This window comes from Pseudophryne corroboree, chromosome 4 (assembly GCF_028390025.1).
Source record: "Pseudophryne corroboree isolate aPseCor3 chromosome 4, aPseCor3.hap2, whole genome shotgun sequence".
Classification (NCBI taxonomy): Eukaryota; Metazoa; Chordata; class Amphibia; order Anura; family Myobatrachidae; genus Pseudophryne; species Pseudophryne corroboree.
This window is the reverse complement of record NC_086447.1, coordinates 197008354-197027002: the sequence shown is the minus strand read 5'-3', so window position 1 is coordinate 197027002 and position 18649 is coordinate 197008354. Positions and strand designations below refer to the sequence as shown.

General features: G+C 37.3%; 23 non-coding genes across 23 annotated transcripts; all 23 read left to right on the top strand.

Moving 5' to 3' along the window:
• Positions 1-614: 614 nt before the first annotated feature.
• Positions 615-687, top strand: TRNAF-GAA (transfer RNA phenylalanine (anticodon GAA)). Its single transcript has one exon. It is a non-coding gene; the product is annotated as a tRNA-Phe (tRNA).
• Positions 688-1498: 811 nt separating this feature from the next.
• Positions 1499-1572, top strand: TRNAF-GAA (transfer RNA phenylalanine (anticodon GAA)). Its single transcript has one exon. It is a non-coding gene; the product is annotated as a tRNA-Phe (tRNA).
• An 813-nt stretch (positions 1573-2385) lies between these two features.
• Positions 2386-2458, top strand: TRNAF-GAA (transfer RNA phenylalanine (anticodon GAA)). Its single transcript has one exon. It is a non-coding gene; the product is annotated as a tRNA-Phe (tRNA).
• A 597-nt stretch (positions 2459-3055) lies between these two features.
• On the top strand, positions 3056-3128 carry TRNAF-GAA (transfer RNA phenylalanine (anticodon GAA)). Its single transcript has one exon. It is a non-coding gene; the product is annotated as a tRNA-Phe (tRNA).
• Positions 3129-3270: 142 nt separating this feature from the next.
• TRNAF-GAA (transfer RNA phenylalanine (anticodon GAA)) lies at positions 3271-3343 on the top strand. Its single transcript has one exon. It is a non-coding gene; the product is annotated as a tRNA-Phe (tRNA).
• A 1015-nt stretch (positions 3344-4358) lies between these two features.
• On the top strand, positions 4359-4431 carry TRNAF-GAA (transfer RNA phenylalanine (anticodon GAA)). Its single transcript has one exon. It is a non-coding gene; the product is annotated as a tRNA-Phe (tRNA).
• A 597-nt stretch (positions 4432-5028) lies between these two features.
• TRNAF-GAA (transfer RNA phenylalanine (anticodon GAA)) lies at positions 5029-5101 on the top strand. The gene has a single exon. It is a non-coding gene; the product is annotated as a tRNA-Phe (tRNA).
• Positions 5102-5247: 146 nt separating this feature from the next.
• On the top strand, positions 5248-5320 carry TRNAF-GAA (transfer RNA phenylalanine (anticodon GAA)). The gene has a single exon. It is a non-coding gene; the product is annotated as a tRNA-Phe (tRNA).
• Positions 5321-7677: 2357 nt separating this feature from the next.
• TRNAF-AAA (transfer RNA phenylalanine (anticodon AAA)) lies at positions 7678-7750 on the top strand. The gene has a single exon. It is a non-coding gene; the product is annotated as a tRNA-Phe (tRNA).
• Positions 7751-7893: 143 nt separating this feature from the next.
• Positions 7894-7966, top strand: TRNAF-GAA (transfer RNA phenylalanine (anticodon GAA)). The gene has a single exon. It is a non-coding gene; the product is annotated as a tRNA-Phe (tRNA).
• Positions 7967-8563: 597 nt separating this feature from the next.
• On the top strand, positions 8564-8636 carry TRNAF-GAA (transfer RNA phenylalanine (anticodon GAA)). The gene has a single exon. It is a non-coding gene; the product is annotated as a tRNA-Phe (tRNA).
• A 143-nt stretch (positions 8637-8779) lies between these two features.
• Positions 8780-8852, top strand: TRNAF-GAA (transfer RNA phenylalanine (anticodon GAA)). Its single transcript has one exon. It is a non-coding gene; the product is annotated as a tRNA-Phe (tRNA).
• Positions 8853-9448: 596 nt separating this feature from the next.
• TRNAF-AAA (transfer RNA phenylalanine (anticodon AAA)) lies at positions 9449-9521 on the top strand. Its single transcript has one exon. It is a non-coding gene; the product is annotated as a tRNA-Phe (tRNA).
• An 813-nt stretch (positions 9522-10334) lies between these two features.
• On the top strand, positions 10335-10407 carry TRNAF-GAA (transfer RNA phenylalanine (anticodon GAA)). Its single transcript has one exon. It is a non-coding gene; the product is annotated as a tRNA-Phe (tRNA).
• A 143-nt stretch (positions 10408-10550) lies between these two features.
• TRNAF-GAA (transfer RNA phenylalanine (anticodon GAA)) lies at positions 10551-10623 on the top strand. Its single transcript has one exon. It is a non-coding gene; the product is annotated as a tRNA-Phe (tRNA).
• A 1685-nt stretch (positions 10624-12308) lies between these two features.
• On the top strand, positions 12309-12381 carry TRNAF-GAA (transfer RNA phenylalanine (anticodon GAA)). Its single transcript has one exon. It is a non-coding gene; the product is annotated as a tRNA-Phe (tRNA).
• Positions 12382-12525: 144 nt separating this feature from the next.
• On the top strand, positions 12526-12598 carry TRNAF-GAA (transfer RNA phenylalanine (anticodon GAA)). The gene has a single exon. It is a non-coding gene; the product is annotated as a tRNA-Phe (tRNA).
• A 1471-nt stretch (positions 12599-14069) lies between these two features.
• TRNAF-AAA (transfer RNA phenylalanine (anticodon AAA)) lies at positions 14070-14142 on the top strand. Its single transcript has one exon. It is a non-coding gene; the product is annotated as a tRNA-Phe (tRNA).
• Positions 14143-14285: 143 nt separating this feature from the next.
• Positions 14286-14358, top strand: TRNAF-GAA (transfer RNA phenylalanine (anticodon GAA)). Its single transcript has one exon. It is a non-coding gene; the product is annotated as a tRNA-Phe (tRNA).
• Positions 14359-15132: 774 nt separating this feature from the next.
• On the top strand, positions 15133-15205 carry TRNAF-GAA (transfer RNA phenylalanine (anticodon GAA)). The gene has a single exon. It is a non-coding gene; the product is annotated as a tRNA-Phe (tRNA).
• A 1885-nt stretch (positions 15206-17090) lies between these two features.
• Positions 17091-17163, top strand: TRNAF-GAA (transfer RNA phenylalanine (anticodon GAA)). Its single transcript has one exon. It is a non-coding gene; the product is annotated as a tRNA-Phe (tRNA).
• Positions 17164-17757: 594 nt separating this feature from the next.
• TRNAF-GAA (transfer RNA phenylalanine (anticodon GAA)) lies at positions 17758-17831 on the top strand. The gene has a single exon. It is a non-coding gene; the product is annotated as a tRNA-Phe (tRNA).
• Positions 17832-17974: 143 nt separating this feature from the next.
• On the top strand, positions 17975-18047 carry TRNAF-GAA (transfer RNA phenylalanine (anticodon GAA)). Its single transcript has one exon. It is a non-coding gene; the product is annotated as a tRNA-Phe (tRNA).
• The last annotated feature ends 602 nt before the right edge of the window (positions 18048-18649 follow it).

The window sequence follows — 18649 nt, the reverse complement described above, 5'->3', positions numbered from 1 at the left end:
TTCAATCCTGGGGTTTAGCATGGTTGGGTGTTTGCATTTGCTACTGAATAGCAATTTAGCAGCAAAAACTGTTGTGTTCAGGTTTTGATCTTGAAAAGCATTTTATGTTATTTCAGTTTGCAAAATCTTTAGCTCCTAAAAAAAGACATTCTTATCAGTATAGCTTGCCAAAATAGCTCAGTTGTGAGAGCAATAGACTGAAGACCTTAAAATCCCTAGTACGATCGTGGGTTTCCACATGTTTGGGTGTTTGCAGTTTGTTACTGAGTAGCAATTCAGCAAAAAGAAATTTAGCAGCAGAAACTTTTATTTTCAGGTTTCGCCCTCTAGGACACTTGATGTTCTTTCAGTTTGCCTTATCTTAAACACCAAAAAAGACTTTCCAAATGTCAGACGTAGCTGCAATAGCTCATTTGGGAGAGCATTAGACTGAAATTCTATAAGTCCCTGGTTTGATCCCAGGTTTCGGCATGTTTAGTTGCTGTATTTTTGTTACAGAATAGCAATTTACCAGCAGAATCTTTCATTATAAGGTGTTGCTCTTCAAGAACACTTGATGCTCTATTTTTCCCCAACCTAAAACCCCAAATACGACTTTACATCTTTCACAATTAGCCGAAATAGCTCAGTTGGGAGAGCGTTAGACTGAAGATCTAAAGGTCCCTGGTTCGATCCCGGGTTTCGGCATATTTAGTTGCTGTTTTTTTGTTACAGAATAGCAATTTAGCAGCAGAAACTGCCGTGTTCAGGTTCTGGTCTTCAAGATCATTTCATGTTATTACAGTTTGCATTATTATTAGCCCCAATAAAAGAATTTCTTATTAGTAGAGCTTGGCGAAATAGCTCAGTTGTGAGAACATTAGACTGAAGATCTAAGGGTGTCTTGTTCAATCCTGGGGTTTAGCATGGTTGGGTGTTTGCTTTTGCTACTGAATAGCAATTTAGCAGCAAAAACTGTTGTGTTCAGGTTTTGATCTTGAAAAGCATTTTATGTTATTTCAGTTTGCAAAATCTTTAGCTCCTAAAAACAGACATTCTTATCAGTATAGCTTGCCAAAATAGCTCAGTTGTGAGAGCAATAGACTGAAGACCTTAAAATCCCTAGTACAATCGTGGGTTTCCACATGTTTGGGTGTTTGCAGTTTGTTACTGAGTAGCAATTCAGCAAAAAGAAATTTAGCAGCAGAAACTTTTATTTTCAGGTTTCGCCCTCTAGGACACTTGATGTTCTTTCAGTTTGCCTTATCTTAAACACCAAAAAAGACTTTCCAAATGTCAGACGTAGCTGCAATAGCTCATTTGGGAGAGCATTAGACTGAAGATCTATAAGTCCCTGGTTAGATCCCGGGTTTCGGCATGTTTAGTTCCTGTATTTTTGTTACAGAATAGCAATTTACCAGTAGAATCTTTCATTATAAGGTGTTGCGCTTCAAGAACACTTGATGCTCTTTTTTTCCTAACCTAAAACCCCAAATACGACTTCACATCTTTCACAATAAGCCGAAATAGCTCAGTTGGGAGAGCGTTAGACTGAAGATTTAAAGGTCCCTGGTTCGATCCCAGGTTTTGCAATATTTAGTTGCTGTTTTTTTTGTTACAGAATAGCAATTTAGCAGCAGAAACTGCCATGTTCAGGTTCTGGTTTTCAAGAACATTTCATGTTATTACAGTTTGCATTATTATTAGCCCCAATAAAAGAATTTCTTATTAGTAGAGCTTGGCAAAATAGCTCAGTTGTGACAACATTAGACTGAAGATCTAAGGGTGTCTTGTTCAATCCTGGGGTTTAGCATGGTTGGGTGTTTGCTTTTGCTACTGAATAGCAATTTAGCAGCAAAAACTGTTGTGTTCAGGTTTTGATCTTGAAAAGCATTTTATGTTATTTCAGTTTGCAAAATTTTTAGCTCCTAAAAAAAGACATTCTTATCAGTATAGCTTGCCAAAATAGCTCAGTTGTGAGAGCAATAGACTGAAGACCTTAAAATCCCTAGTACGATCGTGGGTTTCCACATATTTGGGTGTTTGCAGTTTGTTACTGAGTAGCAATTCAGCAAAAAGAAATTTAGCAGCAGAAACTTTCATTTTCAGGTTTTGCCCTCCAGGACACTTGATGTTCTTTCAGTTTGCCTTATCTTAAACACCAAAAAAGACTTTCCAAATGTCAGACATACCCGCAATAGCTCATTTGGGAGAGCATTAGACTGAAGATCTAAAGGTCCCTTGTTCAATCCCAGGTTTTGGCATGTTTAGTTGCTGTATTTTTGTTACAGAATAGCAATTTACCAGCAGAATCTTTCATTATCAGGTGTTGTTTTTCAAGAACACTTGATGCTCTTTTTTTCCTAACCTAAAACCCCAAATACGACTTCACATTTTTCACAATTAGCCGAAATAGCTCAGTTGGGAGAGCGTTATACTGAAGATCTAAAGGTCCCTGGTGCGATCCCTGGTTTCGGCATATTTAGTAGCTGGTTTTTTTGTTACAGAATAGCAATTTAGCAGCAGAAACTGCCGTACTCAGGTTCTGGTTTTCAAGAACATTTCATGTTATTACAGTTTGCATTATTATTAGCCCCAATAAAAGAATTTCTTATTAGTAGATCTTGGCGAAATAGCTCAGTTGTGACAACATTAGACTGAAGATCTAAGGGTGTCTAGTTCAATCCTGGGGTTTAGCATGGTTGGGTGTTTGCTTTTGCTACTGAATAGCAATTTAGCAGCAAAAATTGTTCTGTTCAGGTTTTGATCTTGAAAAGCATTTTATGTTATTTCAGTTTGCAAAATCTTTAGCACCACAAAAAGACATTCTTATCAGTATAGCTTGCCAAAATAGCTCAGTTGTGAGAGCAATAGACTGAAGACCTTAAAATCCCTAGTACGATCGTGGGTTTCCACATATTTGGGTGTTTGCAGTTTGTTACTGAGTAGCAATTCAGCAAAAAGAAATTTAGCAGCAGAAACTTTCATTTTCAGGTTTTGCCCTCCAGGACACTTGATGTTCTTTCAGTTTGCCTTATCTTAAACACCAAAAAAGACTTTCCAAATGTCAGACATACCCGCAATAGCTCATTTGGGAGAGCATTAGACTGAAGATCTAAAGGTCCCTGGTTCAATCCCAGGTTTTGGCATGTTTAGTTGCTGTATATTTGTTACAGAATAGCAATTTACCAGCAGAATCTTTCATTATAAGGTGTTGCTCTTCAAGAACACTTGATGCTCTATTTTTCCCAACCTAAAACCCCAAATACGACTTCACATCTTTCACAATTAGCCGAAATAGCTCAGTTGGGAGAGCGTTAGCCTGAAGATCTAAAGGTCCCTGGTTCGATCCTGGGTTTTGGCATATTTAGTTGCTGTTTTTTTGTTACAGAATAGCAATTTAGCAGCAGAAACTGCCGTGTTCAGGTTCTGGTCTTCAAGATCATTTCATGTTATTACAGTTTGCATTATTATTAGCCCCAATAAAAGAATTTCTTATTAGCAGAGTTTGGCAAAATAGCTCAGTTGTGAGAACATTAGACTGAAGATCTAAGGGTGTCTTGTTCAATCCTGGGGTTTAGCATGGTTGGGTGTTTGCTTTTGCTACTGAATAGCAATTTAGCAGCAAAAACTGTTGTGTTCAGTTTTTGATCTTGAAAAACATTTTATGTTATTTCAGTTTGCAAAATCTTTAGCTCCAAAAAAAGACATTCTTATCAGTATAGCTTGCCAAAATAGCTCAGTTGTGAGAGCAATAGACTGAAGACCTTAAAATCCCTAGTACGATCGTGGGTTTCCACATGTTTGGGTGTTTACATTTTGTTACTGAGTAGCAATTCAGCAAAAAGAAATTTAGCAGCAGAAACTTTTATTTTCAGGTTTCGCCCTATAGAACGCTTGATGTTCTTTCAGTTTGCCTTATCTTAAACACCAAAAAAGACTTTCCTAATGTCAAATGTAGCTGCAATAGCTCATTTGGGAGAGCATTAGACTGAATATCTATAAGTCCCTGGTTCGATCCTGGGTTTCGGCATGTTTAGTTGCTGTATTTTTGTTACAGAATAGCTATTTACCAGCAGAATCTTTCATTATAAGGTGTTGCTTTTCAAGAACACTTGATGCTCTATTTTTCCAAACCTAAAACCCCAAATACGACTTCACATCTTTCACAATTAGCCGAAATAGCTCAGTTGGGAGAGCGTTATACTGAAGATCTAAAGGTCCCTGGTTTCGGCATGTTTAGTTACTGTATTTTTGTAACAGAATAGCAATTTACCTGCAGAATCTTTCATTATCAGGTGTTGCTCTTCAAGAACACTTGATGCTCTTTTTTTCCCCAACCTAAAACCCCAAATAAGACTTCACATCTTTTGCAATTAGCCGAAATAGCTTATTTGGGAGAGCGTTAGACTGAAGATCTAAAGGTCCCTGGTTTGATCCCGGGTTTCTGCATATTTATCTGCTGTTTTTTTGTTACAGAATAGCAATTTAGCAGCAGAAACTGCCTTGTTCAGGTTCTGGTCTTCAAGAACATTCCATGTTATTACAGTTTGCATTATTATTAGTCCCAATAAAATAATTTCTTATTAGTAGAGCTTGGCAAAATAGCTCAGTTTGTGAGAACATTAGACTGAAGATCTAAGGGTGTCTTGTTCAATCCTGGGATTTAGCATGGTTGGGTTTTTGCTTTTGCTACTGAATAGCAATTTAGCAGCAAAAACTGTTGTGTTCAGGTTTTGATCTTGAAAAGCATTTTATGTTATTTCCGTTTGCAAAATCTTTAGCTCCAAAAAAAGACATTCTTATCAGTATAGCTTGCCAAAATAGCTCAGTTGTGAGAGCAATAGACTGTAGACCTTAAAGTCCCTAGTACGTTCGTGGATTTCCACATGTTTGGGTGTTTGCATTTTGTTTCTGAGTAGCAATTCAGCAAAAAGAAATTTAGCAGCAGAAACTTTTATTTTCAGGTTTCGCCCTCTAGGACACTTGATGTTCTTTCAGTTTGCCTTATCTTAAACACCAAAAAAGACTATCCAACTATCAGACATAGCCGCAATATCTCAGTTGGGAGAGCATTAGACTGAAGATCTAAAGGTCCCTGGTTCGATTCCGGGTTTTGGCATGTTTAGTTGCTATATTTTTGTTACAGAATAGCAATTTACCTGCAGAATATTTCATTATCAGGTGTTGCTCTTCAAGAACACTTGATGCTCTTTTTTTTTTTCCCAACCTAAAACCCCAAATACGACTTCACATCGTTCGCAATTAGCCGAAATAGCTTAGTTGGGAGAGCATTAGACTGAAGATCTCAAGGTCCCTGGTTCGATCCCGGGTTTCTGCATATTTAGCTGCTGTTTTTTTGTTACAGAATAGCAATTTAGCAGCAGAAACTGCCGTGTTCAGGTTCTGGTCTTCAAGAACATTTCATGTTATTACAGTTTGCATTATCATTAGCCCCAATAAAAGAATTTCTTATTAGTAGAGCTTGGCGAAATAGCTCAGTTGTGAGAACATTAGACTGAAGATCTAAGGGTGTCTTGTTCAATCCTGGGGTTTAGCATGGTTGGGTTTTTGCTTTTGCTACTGAATAGCAATTTAGCAGCAAAAACTGTTGTGTTCAGGTTTTGATCTTGAAAAGCATTTTATGTTATTTCAGTTTGCAAAATCTTTAGCTCCAAAAAAAGACATTCTTATCAGTATAGCTTGCCAAAATAGCTCAGTTGTGAGAGCAATAGACTGTAGACCTTAAAGTCCCTAGTACGTTCGTGGGTTTTCACATGTTTTGGTGTTTGCATTTTGTTTCTGAGTAGCAATTCAGCGAAAAGAAATTTAGCATCAGAAACTTTTATTTTCAGGTTTCGCTCTCTAGGACACTTGATGTTCTTTCAGTTTGCCTTATCTTAAACACCAAAAAAGACTATCCAACTAACAGACATAGCCGCAATATTTCTGTTGGGAGAGCATTAGACTGAAGATCTAAAAGTCCCTGGTTCGGTCCCGGGTTTCGGTATGTTTAGTTGCTGTGTTTTTGTTACAGAATAGCAATTTACCAGCAGAATCTTTCATTATCAGGTGTTGCTCTTCAAGAACACTTGATGCTCTTTTTTTTCCCAACCTAAAACCCCAAATACGACTTCACATCTTTCACAATTAGCTGAAATAGCTCAGTTGGGAGAGCATTAGACTGAAGATCTAAAGGTCCTGGGTTTCGGCATATTTAGTTGCTGTTTTTTTTGTTACAGAATAGCAATTTAGCAGCAGAAACTGCCGTGTTCAGGTTCTGGTCTTCAAGATCATTTCATATTATTACAGTTTGCATTATTATTAGCCCCAATAAAATAATTTCTTATTAGTAGAGCTTGGCGAAATAGCTCAGTTGTGACAACATTAGACTGAAGATCTAAGGGTGTCTTGTTCAATCCTGGGGTTTAGCATGGTTGGGTGTTTGCTTTTGCTACTGAATAGCAATTTAGCAGCAAAAACTGTTGTGTTCAGGTTTTGATCTTGAAAAGCATTTTATGTTATTTCAGTTTGAAAAATCTTTAGCTCCTAAAAAAAGACATTCTTAACAGTATAGCTTGCCAAAATAGCTCAGTTGTGAGAGCAATAGACTGAAGACATTAAAATCCCTAGTACGATCGTGGGTTTCCACATGTTTGGGTGTTTGCAGTTTGTTACTGAGTAGCAATTCAGCAAAAATAAATTTAGCAGCAGAAACTTTCATTTTCAGGTTTCGCCCTCTAGGACACTTGATTTTCTTTCAGATTGCCTTATCTTAAACACCAAAAAAGACTTTCCAAATGTCAGACTTACCCGCAATAACTAATTTGGGAGAGCATTAGACTGAAGATCTTAAAGGTCCCTGTTTCAATTCCAGGTTACGGCATGTTTAGTTGCTGTATTTTTGTTACAGAATACAATTTACCAGCAGAATCTTTCATTATCAGGTGTTGTTCATCAAGAACACTTAATGCTCTTTTTTTCCCCAACCTAAAACCCTAAATATGGCTTTACATCTTTCACAATAAGATGAAATATCTGAGTTGGGAGAGCGTTAGACTGAAGATGTAAAGGTCCCTGGTTCGATCTCGGGTTTCGGCATATTTAGTTGCTGTTTTTTTGTTACAGAATAGCAATTTAGCAGCAGAAACTGCCGTGTTCAGGTTCTGGTTTTCAAGATCATTTCATGTTATTACAGTTTGCATTATTATTAGCCCCAATAAAAGAATTTCTTATTAGTAGAGCTTGGCGAAATAGCTCAGTTGTGACAACATTAGACTGAAGATCTAAGGGTGTCTTGTTCAATCCTGGGGTTTAGCATGGTTGGGTGTTTGCTTTTGCTACTGAATAGCAATTTAGCAGCAAAAACTGTTGTGTTCAGGTTTTGATCTTGAAAAGCATTTTATGTTATTTCAGTTTGCAAAATCTTTAGCTCCTAAAAAAAGACATTCTTATCAGTATAGCTTGCCAAAATAGCTCAGTTGTGAGAGCAATAGACTGAAGACCTTAAAATCCCTAGTACGATCGTGGGTTTCCACATGTTTGGGTGTTTGCAGTTTGTTACTGAGTAGCAATTCAGCAAAAAGAAATTTAGCATCAGAAACTTTCATTTTCAGGTTTCGCCCTCTAGGACACTTGATGTGCTTTCAGTTTGCCTTATCTTATACACCAAAATAGAGTTTTTTATTGTCAGACTTAGCCAAAATAGCTTAGTTTTGAGAGCGTTAGACTAAAGATCTAAAGGTCCCTGGTTCGATCCCGGGTTTCGGCATGTTTAGTTACTGTATTTTTGTAACAGAATAGCAATTTACCTGCAGAATCTTTCATTATCAGGTGTTGCTCTTCAAGAGCACTTGATGCTCTTTTTTTCCCCAACCTAAAACCCCAAATAAGACTTCACATCTTTTGCAATTAGCCGAAATAGCTTATTTGGGAGAGCGTTAGACTGAAGATCTAAAGGTCCCTGGTTTGATCCCGGGTTTCTGCATATTTATCTGCTGTTTTTTTGTTACAGAATAGCAATTTAGCAGCAGAAACTGCCATGTTCAGGTTCTGGTCTTCAAGAACATTCCATGTTATTACAGTTTGCATTATTATTAGTCCCAATAAAATAATTTCTTATTAGTAGAGCTTGGCAAAATAGCTCAGTTTGTGAGAACATTAGACTGAAGATCTAAGGGTGTCTTGTTCAATCCTGGGATTTAGCATGGTTGTGTTTTTGCTTTTGCTACTGAATAGCAATTTAGCTGCAAAAACTGTTGTGTTCAGGTTTTGATCTTGAAAAGCATTTTATGTTATTTCCGTTTGCAAAATCTTTAGCTCCAAAAAAAGACATTCTTATCAGTATAGCTTGCCAAAATAGCTCAGTTGTGAGAGCAATAGACTGTAGACCTTAAAGTCCCTAGTACGTTCGTGGATTTCCACATGTTTGGGTGTTTGCATTTTGTTTCTGAGTAGCAATTCAGCAAAAAGAAATTTAGCAGCAGAAACTTTTATTTTCAGGTTTCGCCCTCTAGGACACTTGATGTTCTTTCAGTTTGCCTTATCTTAAACACCAAAAAAGACTATCCAACTATAAGACATAGCCGCAATATCTCAGTTGGGAGAGCATTAGACTGAAGATCTAAAGGTCCCTGGTTCGATTCCGGGTTTTGGCATGTTTAGTTGCTATATTTTTGTTACAGAATAGCAATTTACCTGCAGAATATTTCATTATCAGGTGTTGCTCTTCAAGAACACTTGATGCTCTTTTTTCCCCCTACCTAAAACCCCAAATACGACTTCACATCGTTCGCAATTAGCCGAAATAGCTTAGTTGGGAGAGCATTAGACTGAAGATCTCAAGGTCCCTGGTTCGATCCCGGGTTTCTGCATATTTAGCTGCTGTTTTTTTGTTACAGAATAGCAATTTAGCAGCAGAAACTGCCGTGTTCAGGTTCTGGTCTTCAAGAACATTTCATGTTATTACAGTTTGCATTATTATTAGTCCCAATAAAATAATTTCTTATTAGTAGAGCTTGACGAAATAGCTCAGTTGTGAGAACATTAGACTGAAGATCTAAGGGTGTCTTGTTCAATCCTGGGGTTTAGCATGGTTGGGTTTTTGCTTTTGCTACTGAATAGCAATTTAGCAGCAAAAACTGTTGTGTTCAGGTTTTGATCTTGAAAAGCATTTTATGTTATTTCAGTTTGCAAAATACTTAGCTCCAAAAAAAGACATTCTTATCAGTATAGCTTGCCAAAATAGCTCAGTTGTGAGAGCAATAGACTGAAGATCTTAAAATCCCTAGTACGATCGTGGGTTTCCACATGTTTGGGTGTTTGCAGTTTGTTACTGAGTAGCAATTCAGCAAAAAGAAATTTAGCATCAGAAACTTTCATTTTCAGGTTTCGCCCTCTAGGACACTTGATGTGCTTTCAGTTTGCCTTATTTTATACACCAAAATAGAGTTTTTTATTGTCAGACTTAGCCAAAATAGCTTAGTTTTGAGAGCGTTAGACTAAAGATCTAAAGGTCCCTGGTTCGATCCCGGGTTTCGGCATGTTTAGTTACTGTATTTTTGTAACAGAATAGCAATTTACCTGCAGAATCTTTCATTATCAGGTGTTGCTCTTCAAGAACACTTGATGCTCTTTTTTTCCCCAACCTAAAACCCCAAATAAGACTTCACATCTTTTGCAATTAGCCGAAATAGCAAATTTGGGAGAGCGTTAGACTGAAGATCTAAAGGTCCCTGGTTTGATCCCGGGTTTCTGCATATTTATCTGCTGTTTTTTTGTTACAGAATAGCAATTTAGCAGCAGAAACTGCCATGTTCAGGTTCTGGTCTTCAAGAACATTCCATGTTATTACAGTTTGCATTATTATTAGTCCCAATAAAATAATTTCTTATTAGTAGAGCTTGGCAAAATAGCTCAGTTTGTGAGAACATTAGACTGAAGATCTAAGGGTGTCTTGTTCAATCCTGGGATTTAGCATGGTTGTGTTTTTGCTTTTGCTACTGAATAGCAATTTAGCTGCAAAAACTGTTGTGTTCAGGTTTTGATCTTGAAAAGCATTTTATGTTATTTCCGTTTGCAAAATCTTTAGCTCCAAAAAAAGACATTCTTATCAGTATAGCTTGCCAAAATAGCTCAGTTGTGAGAGCAATAGACTGTAGACCTTAAAGTCCCTAGTACGTTCGTGGATTTCCACATGTTTGGGTGTTTGCATTTTGTTTCTGAGTAGCAATTCAGCAAAAAGAAATTTAGCATCAGAAACTTTTATTTTCAGGTTTCGCCCTCTAGGACACTTGATGTTCTTTCAGTTTGCCTTATCTTAAACACCAAAAAAGACTATCCAACTATCAGACATAGCCGCAATATCTCAGTTGGGAGAGCATTAGACTGAAGATCTAAAGGTCCCTGGTTCGATTCCGGGTTTTGGCATGTTTAGTTGCTATATTTTTGTTACAGAATAGCAATTTACCTGCAGAATATTTCATTATCAGGTGTTGCTCTTCAAGAACACTTGATGCTCTTTTTTCCCCCTACCTAAAACCCCAAATACGACTTCACATCGTTCGCAATTAGCCGAAATAGCTTAGTTGGGAGAGCATTAGACTGAAGATCTCAAGGTCCCTGGTTCGATCCCGGGTTTCTGCATATTTAGCTGCTGTTTTTTTGTTACAGAATAGCAATTTAGCAGCAGAAACTGCCGTGTTCAGGTTCTGGTCTTCAAGATCATTTCATGTTATTACAGTTTGCATTATTATTAGTCCCAATAAAATAATTTCTTATTAGTAGAGCTTGACGAAATAGCTCAGTTGTGAGAACATTAGACTGAAGATCTAAGGGTGTCTTGTTCAATCCTGGGGTTTAGCATGGTTGGGTTTTTGCTTTTGCTACTGAATAGCAATTTAGCAGCAAAAACTGTTGTGTTCAGGTTTTGATCTTGAAAAGCATTTTATGTTATTTCAGTTTGCAAAATACTTAGCTCCAAAAAAAGACATTCTTATCAGTATAGCTTGCCAAAATAGCTAAGTTGTGAGAGCAATAGACTGTAGATCTTAAAGTTCCTAGTACGATCGTGGGTTTCCACATGTTTGGGTGTTTGCATTTTGTTACTGAGTAGCAATTCAGCAAAAAGAAATTTAGCAGCAGAAACTTTTATTTTCAGGTTTCGCCTGCTAGGACACTTGATGTTCTTTCAGTTTGACTTATCTTAAACACTAAAAAAGACTATCCAACTGTCAGACTTAGCCGCAATATCTCAGTTGGGAGAGCATTAGACTGAAGATCTAAAAGTCCCTGTTTCGATACCGTGTTTCGGTATGTTTAGTTGCTGTATTTTTGTTACAGCATAGCAATTTACCAGCAGAATCTTTCATTATCAGGTGTCACTCTTCAAGAAAACTTGATGCTCTTTTTTTTCCCAACCTAAAACCCCAAATACGACTTCACATCTTTCACAATTAGCCGAAATAGCTCAGTTGGGAGAGCATTAGACTGAAGATATAAAGTTCCCGGGTTTCGGCATATTTAGTTGCTGTTTTTTTTGTTACAGAATAGCAATTTAGCAACAGAAACTGCCGTGTTCAGGTTGTGGTCTTCAAGAACATTTCATGTTATTACAGTTTGCATTATTATTAGCCCCAATAAAATAATTTCTTATTAGTAGAGCTTGGCGAAATAAATCAGTTGTGAGAACATTAGACTGAAGTTCTACGGGTGTCTTGTTCAATCCTGTTGTTTAGCATGGTTGGGTGTTTGCTTTTGCTACTGGATAGCAATTTAGCAGCAAAAACTGTTGTGTGCAGGGTTTTGATCTTGAAAAGCATGTTATGTTATTTCAGTTTGCAAAATGTTTAGCTCCAAAAAAAGACATTCTTATCAGTATAACTTGCCAAAATAGCTGAGTTGTGAGAGCAATAGACTGAAGTCCTTAAAGTCCCTAGTACGATCGTGGGTTTCCACATGTCTGGGTGTTTGCATTTTCTTACTGAGTAGCAACTCAGCAAAAAGAAATTTAGCAGCAGAAACTTTCATTTTCAGGATTCGCCCTCTAGGACACTTGATGTTCTTTCAGTTTGCCTTATCTTAAACACCAAAAAAGACTTTCCAAATGTCAGACTTAGCCGCAATAGCTCAGTTGGGAGAGCATTAGACTGAATATCTAAAGGTCCCTGGTTCTATCACGTTTTCGGCATGTTTAGTTGCTGTATTTTTGTTACAGAATAGCAATTTACCAGCAGAATCTTTCATTATCAGGTGTTGCTCTTCAAGAACACTTGATGCTTTTTGTCCCCCAACCTAATACCCCAAATACGACTTCGCACCTTTTGCAATTAGCTGAAATAGCTCAGTTGGGAGAGCTTTAAACTGAAGATCTAAAGGTCCCTGGTTCGATCCAGGGTTTCGGCATGTTTAGTTGCTGTGTTTTTGTTACAGAATAGCAATTTACCTGCATAATCTTTCATTATCAGGTGTTGCTCTTCGAGAACACTTGATGCTCTTTTTTTTACCCAACCTAAAACCCCAAATAAGACTTCACATCTTTCGCAAGTAGTCGAAATAGCTCAGTTGGGAGAGCGTTAGACTGAAAATCTAAAGGTCCCTGGTTTGATCCCAGGTTTCTGCATATTTAGTTGCTGTTTTTTTGTTACAGAATATCAATTTAGCAGCAGAAACTGCCGTGTTCAGGTTCTGGTTTTCAAGAAAATTTCATGTTATTACAGTTTGCATTATCATTAGCCCCAATAAAAGAATTTCTTATTAGTTGAGCTTGGCGAAATAGCTCAGTTGTGAGAACATTAGACTGAAGATCTAAGGGTGTCTTGTTCAATCCTGGGGTTTAGCATGGTTGGGTTTTTGCTTTTGCTACTGAATAGCAATTTAGCAGCAAAAACTGTTGTGTTCAGGTTTTGATCTTGAAAAGCATTTTATGTTATTTCAGTTTGCAAAATCTTTAGCTCCAAAAAAAGACATTCTTATCAGTATAGCTTGCCAAAATAGCTCAGTTGTGAGAGCAATAGACTGTAGACCTTAAAGTCCCTAGTACGTTCGTGGGTTTTCACATGTTTGGGTGTTTGCATTTTGTTTCTGAGTAGCAATTCAGCGAAAAGAAATTTAGCATCAGAAACTTTTATTTTCAGGTTTCGCTCTCTAGGACACTTGATGTTCTTTCAGTTTGCCTTATCTTAAACACCAAAAAAGACTATCCAACTAACAGACATAGCCGCAATATTTCTGTTGGGAGAGCATTAGACTGAAGATCTAAAAGTCCCTGGTTCGGTCCCGGGTTTCGGTATGTTTAGTTGCTGTGTTTTTGTTACAGAATAGCAATTTACCAGCAGAATCTTTCATTATCAGGTGTTGCTCTTCAAGAACACTTCATGCTCTTTTTTTTCCCAACCTAAAACCCCAAATACGACTTCACATCTTTCACAATTAGCTGAAATAGCTCAGTTGGGAGGGCATTAGACTGAAGATCTAAAGGTCCTGGGTTTCGGCATATTTAGTTGCTGTTTTTTTTGTTACAGAATAGCAATTTAGCAGCAGAAACTGCCGTGTTCAGGTTCTGGTCTTCAAGATCATTTCATATTATTACAGTTTGCATTATTATTAGCCCCAATAAAATAATTTCTTATTAGTAGAGCTTGGCGAAATAGCTCAGTTGTGACAACATTAGACTGAAGATCTAAGGGTGTCTTGTTCAATCCTGGGGTTTAGCATGGTTGGGTGTTTGCTTTTGCTACTGAATAGCAATTTAGCAGCAAAAACTGTTGTGTTCAGGTTTTGATCTTGAAAAGCATTTTATGTTATTTCAGTTTGAAAAATCTTTAGCTCCTAAAAAAAGACATTCTTATCAGTATAGCTTGCCAAAATAGCTCAGTTGTGAGAGCAATAGACTGAAGACCTTAAAATCCTTAGTACGATCGTGGGTTTCCACATGTTTGGGTGTTTGCATTTTGTTACTGAGTGCCAATTCAGCAAAAAGAAATTTAGCATCAGAAACTTTCATTTTCAGGTTTCACCCTCTAGGACACTTGATGTGCTTTCAGTTTGCCTTATCTTATACACCAAAATAGAGTTTTTTATTGTCAGACTTAGCCAAAATAGCTTAGTTGGGAGAGCGTTAGACTAAAGATCTAAATGTCCCTGGTTCGATCCCGGGTTTCGGCATGTTTAGTTGCTGTATTTTGGTTACAGAATAGCAATTTACCTGCAGAATCTTTCATTATCAGGTGTTGCTCTTCAAGAATACTTGATGCTCTTTTTTTTCCCAACCTAAAACCCCAAATAAGACTTCACATCTTTCGCAATTAGCCGAAATAGCTTAGTTTTGAGAGCGTTAGACTGAAGATCTAAAGGTCCCTGGTTCGATCCCGGGTTTCTGCATATTTAGCTGCTGTTTTTTTGTTACAGAATAGCAATTTAGCAGCAGAAACTGCCATGTTCAGGCTCTGGTCTTCAAGAACATTTCATGTTATTACAGTTTGCATTATTATTAGTCCCAATAAAATAATTTCTTATTAGTAAAGCTTGGCGAAATAGCTCAGTTGTGAGAACATTAGACTGAAGATCTAAGGGTGTCTTGTTCAATCCTGGGGTTTAGCATGGTTGGGTTTTTGCTTTTGCTACTGAATAGCAATTTAGCAGCAAAAACTGTTGTGTTCAGGTTTTGATCTTGAAAAGCATTTTATGTTATTTCAGTTTGCAAAATCTTTAGCTCCAGAAAAAGACATTCTTATCAGTATAGCTTGCCAAAATAGCTAAGTTGTGAGAGCAATAGACTGTAGACCTTAAAGTTCCTAGTACGATCGTGGGTTTCCACATGTTTGGGTGTTTGTATTTTGTTACTGAGTAGCAATTCAGCAAAAAGAAATTTAGCAGCAGAAACTTTTCTTTCAGTTTGCCTTTTCTTAAACACCAAAAAAGACTTTCCAACTGTCAGACAGCCGCAATATCTCAGTTGGGAGAGCATTAGACTGAAGTTCTAAAAGTCCCTGTTTCGATCCCGTGTTTCGGTATGTTTAGTTGCTGTATTTTTGTTACAGAATAGCAATTTACCAGCAGAATCTTTCATTATCAGGTGTTGCTCTTCAAGAACACTTGATGCTCTTTTTTTCCCCAACCTAAAACCCAAATACGACTTCACATCTTTCACAATTAGCCAAAATAACTGAGTTGGGAGAGCATTAGACTGAAGATCTAAAGGTCCCTGGTTCGATCCCGGGTTTCGACATATTTATTCGCTGTTTTTTTGTTACAGAATAGCAATTTAGCATCAGAAACTGCCATGTTCAGGTTCTGGTCTTCAAGAACATTTCATGTTATTACAGTTTGCATTATTATTAGCCCCAATAAAAGAATTTCTTATTAGTAGAGCTTGGCAAAATAGCTCAGTTGTGAGAACATTAGACTGAAGATCTAAGGGTGTCTTGTTCAATCCTGGGGTTTAGTATGGTTGGGTGTTTGCTTTTACTACTGAATAGCAATTTAGCAGCAAAAACTGTTGTGTTCAGGTTTTGATCTTGAATAGTATTTTATGTTTTTCAGTTTGCAAAATCTTTAGCTCCAAAAAAAGACATTCTTATCAGTATAGCTTGCCAAAATAGCTCAGTTGTGAGAGCAATAGACTGAAGACCTTAAAGTACCTAGTACGATCGTGGGTTTCCACATGTTTGGGTGTTTGCATTTTCATACAGAGTAGCAATTCAGCAAAAAGAAATTTAGCATCAGAAACTTTCATTTTCAGGTTTCGCCCTCTAGGGCACTTGATGTTCTTTCAGTTTGCCTTATCTTAAACACCAAAAAAGACTTTCCAAATGACAGACATAGCCGCAATAGCTCATTTGGGAGAGCATTAGACTGAATATCTAAAGGTCCCTGGTTCTATCTCGGGTTTCGGCATGTTTAGTTGCTGTGTTTTTGTTACAGAATAGCAATTTACCAGCAGAATCTTTCATTATCAGGTATTGCTCTTCAAGAACACTTGATGCTCTTTTTTTCCCAACCTAAAACCCCAAATACGACTTCACATCTTTCACAATTATCCAAAATAGCTCAGTTGGGAGAGCGTTAGACTGAGGATAAAAAGGTCCCTGGTTTGATCCCATGTTTCGGCATATTTAGTTGCTGTTTTTTTTGTTACAGAGTAGCAATTTAGCAGCAGAAACTGCCGTGTTCAGGTTCTGGTCTTCAAGAACATTTCATGTTATAATAGTTTGCATTATTATTAGTCCCAATAAAAGAATTTCTTATTAGTAGAGCTTGGCGAAATAGCTCAGTTGTGAGTACATTAGACTGAAGATCTAAGGGTGTCTTATTCAATCCTGGGGTTTAGCATGGTTGGGTGTTTGCTTTTGCTACTGAATAGCAATTTAGCAGCAAAAACTGTTGTGTTCAGGTTTTGATCTTGAAAAGCATTTCATGTTATTTCAGTTTGCAAAATCTTTAGCTCCAAAAAAAGACATTCTTATCAGAATAGCTTGCCAAAATAGCTCAGTTGTGAGAGCAATAGACTGAAGACCTTGAAGTCCCTAGTACGATTGTGGGTTTCCACATGTTTGGGTGTTTGCATTTTCTTACTGAGTAGCAATTCAGCAAAAAGAAATTTAGCAGCAGAAACTTTCATTTTCAGGTTTCGCCCTCTAGCACACTTGATGTTTTCTCAGTTTGCCTTATCTTAAACACCAAAAAAGACTTTACAAATGTCAGACTTAGCCGCAATAGCTCAGTTGGGAGAGCATTAGACTGAATATCTAAATATCCCGGGTTTCGGCATGTTTAGTTGCTGTATTTTTGTTACAGAATAGCAATTTACCAGCAGAATCTTTCATTATCAAGAACACTTGATGCTTTTTTTCCCCCAACCTAAAACCCCAAATACGACTTCACATGTTTCACAATTAGCCGAAATAGCTCAGTTGGGAGAGCGTTAGACTGAAGTTCTAAAGGTCCCTGGTTCGATCCTGCATTTTTGCATGTTTAGTTGCTGTATTTTTGTTGCAGAATAGCAATTTACCAGCAGAATCTTTCATTATCAGGTGTTGTTCTTCAAGAACACTTGATGCTCTTTTTTTTCCCAACCTAAAACCCCAAATATGACGTCACATCTTTCGCAATTAGCCGAAATAGCTAAGTTGGTAGAGCGTTAGACTGAAGATCTAAAGTTCCCTGGTTCTATCCGGGGTTTCGGCATATTTAGTTGCTGTTTTTTATTACAGAATAGCAATTTAGCAGCAGAAACTGCCGTGTTCAGGTTCTGGTCTTCAAGAACAATTCATGTTATTACAGTTTGCATTATTATTTGCCCCAATAAAAGAATTTCTTATTAGTAGAGCTTGGCAAAATAGCTCAGTTGTGAGAACATTAGACTGAAGATCTAAGGGTGTCTTGTTAAATCCTGGGGTTAGGCATGGTTGGGTGTTTGCTTTTGCTACTGAATTGCAATTTAGCAGCAAAAACTGTTGTGTTCAGGTTTTGATCTTGAAAAGCATTTTATGTTATTTCAGTTTGCAAAATCTTTAGCTCAAAAAAAGACATTCTTATCAGTAGAGCTTGCCAAAATAGCTCAGTTGTAAGAGCAATAGATTGAAGACCTTAAAGTCCCTAATACAATCGTGGGTTTCCACATGTTTGGGTGTTTGCATTTTGTTACTGAGTAGCAAATCAGCAAAAAGAAATTTAGCAGCAGAAACTTTCATTTTCAGGTTTCGCCCTCTAGGACACTTGATGTGCTTTCAGTTTGCCTTATCTTAAACACCAAAAAAGACTTTATAAATAACAGACTTAGCCGAAATAGCTCAGTTGGGAGAGCATTAGACTGAAGATCTAATAGATCCCTGGTTCAATCCCGGCTCTCGGCATGTTTAGTTGCTGTATTTTTGTTACAGAATAGCAATTTACCAGCAGATACTTTCATTATCAGGTATTGCTCTTCAAGAATACTTGATGCTCTTTTTTGTCCCAACCTAAAACCCAAAATAAGACTTCACATCTTTCGCAAATAGCCGAAATAGCTCAGTTGGGAGAGCGTTTGACTGAAGATCTAAAGGTCCCTGGTTCGATCCCGGGTTTCAGCATATTCAGTTGTTTTTTTTTTGTCACAGAATAGCAATTTAGCAGCAGAAACTGCCGTGTTCAGGTTCTGGTCTTCAAGAACATACAGATGTGTCCACATTCATCTTTGCTATATCCCGCCATGTATGGCACGGTTTTGCATGCCATAGACTCAAAGATTTAGCCATGCCTTGTGATTTTTCTTAATTTGCTTCTTTAATATGTTACTTTATACATGTTCTATTATGGCAAACACAAATTTAAAAATTTCATCCACTCGCTACTCATGAAAAACAACTTAGCCGTGTTTTGCATGTTGTGCCAAATATGTAAAAAAGCAAAGATGTTAGTGGACACATCTGTATCATGTTATTACAGTTTGCATTATCATTAGCCGCAATAAAATAATCTCTTATTAGAAGAGCTTGGCAAAATAGCTCAGTTGTAAGAACATTAGACTCGAAAATCTAAAGGTGCCTTGTTCAATGCTGTTGTTAAGCATGGTTTGGTGTTTGCTTTTGCTACTGAATTGCAATTTAGCAGCAAAACCTGTTCTGTTCAGGTTTTGGTCTTGAAGAGCATTTTATGTTATTTCAGTTTGCAAAATCTTTAGCTCCAAAAAAAG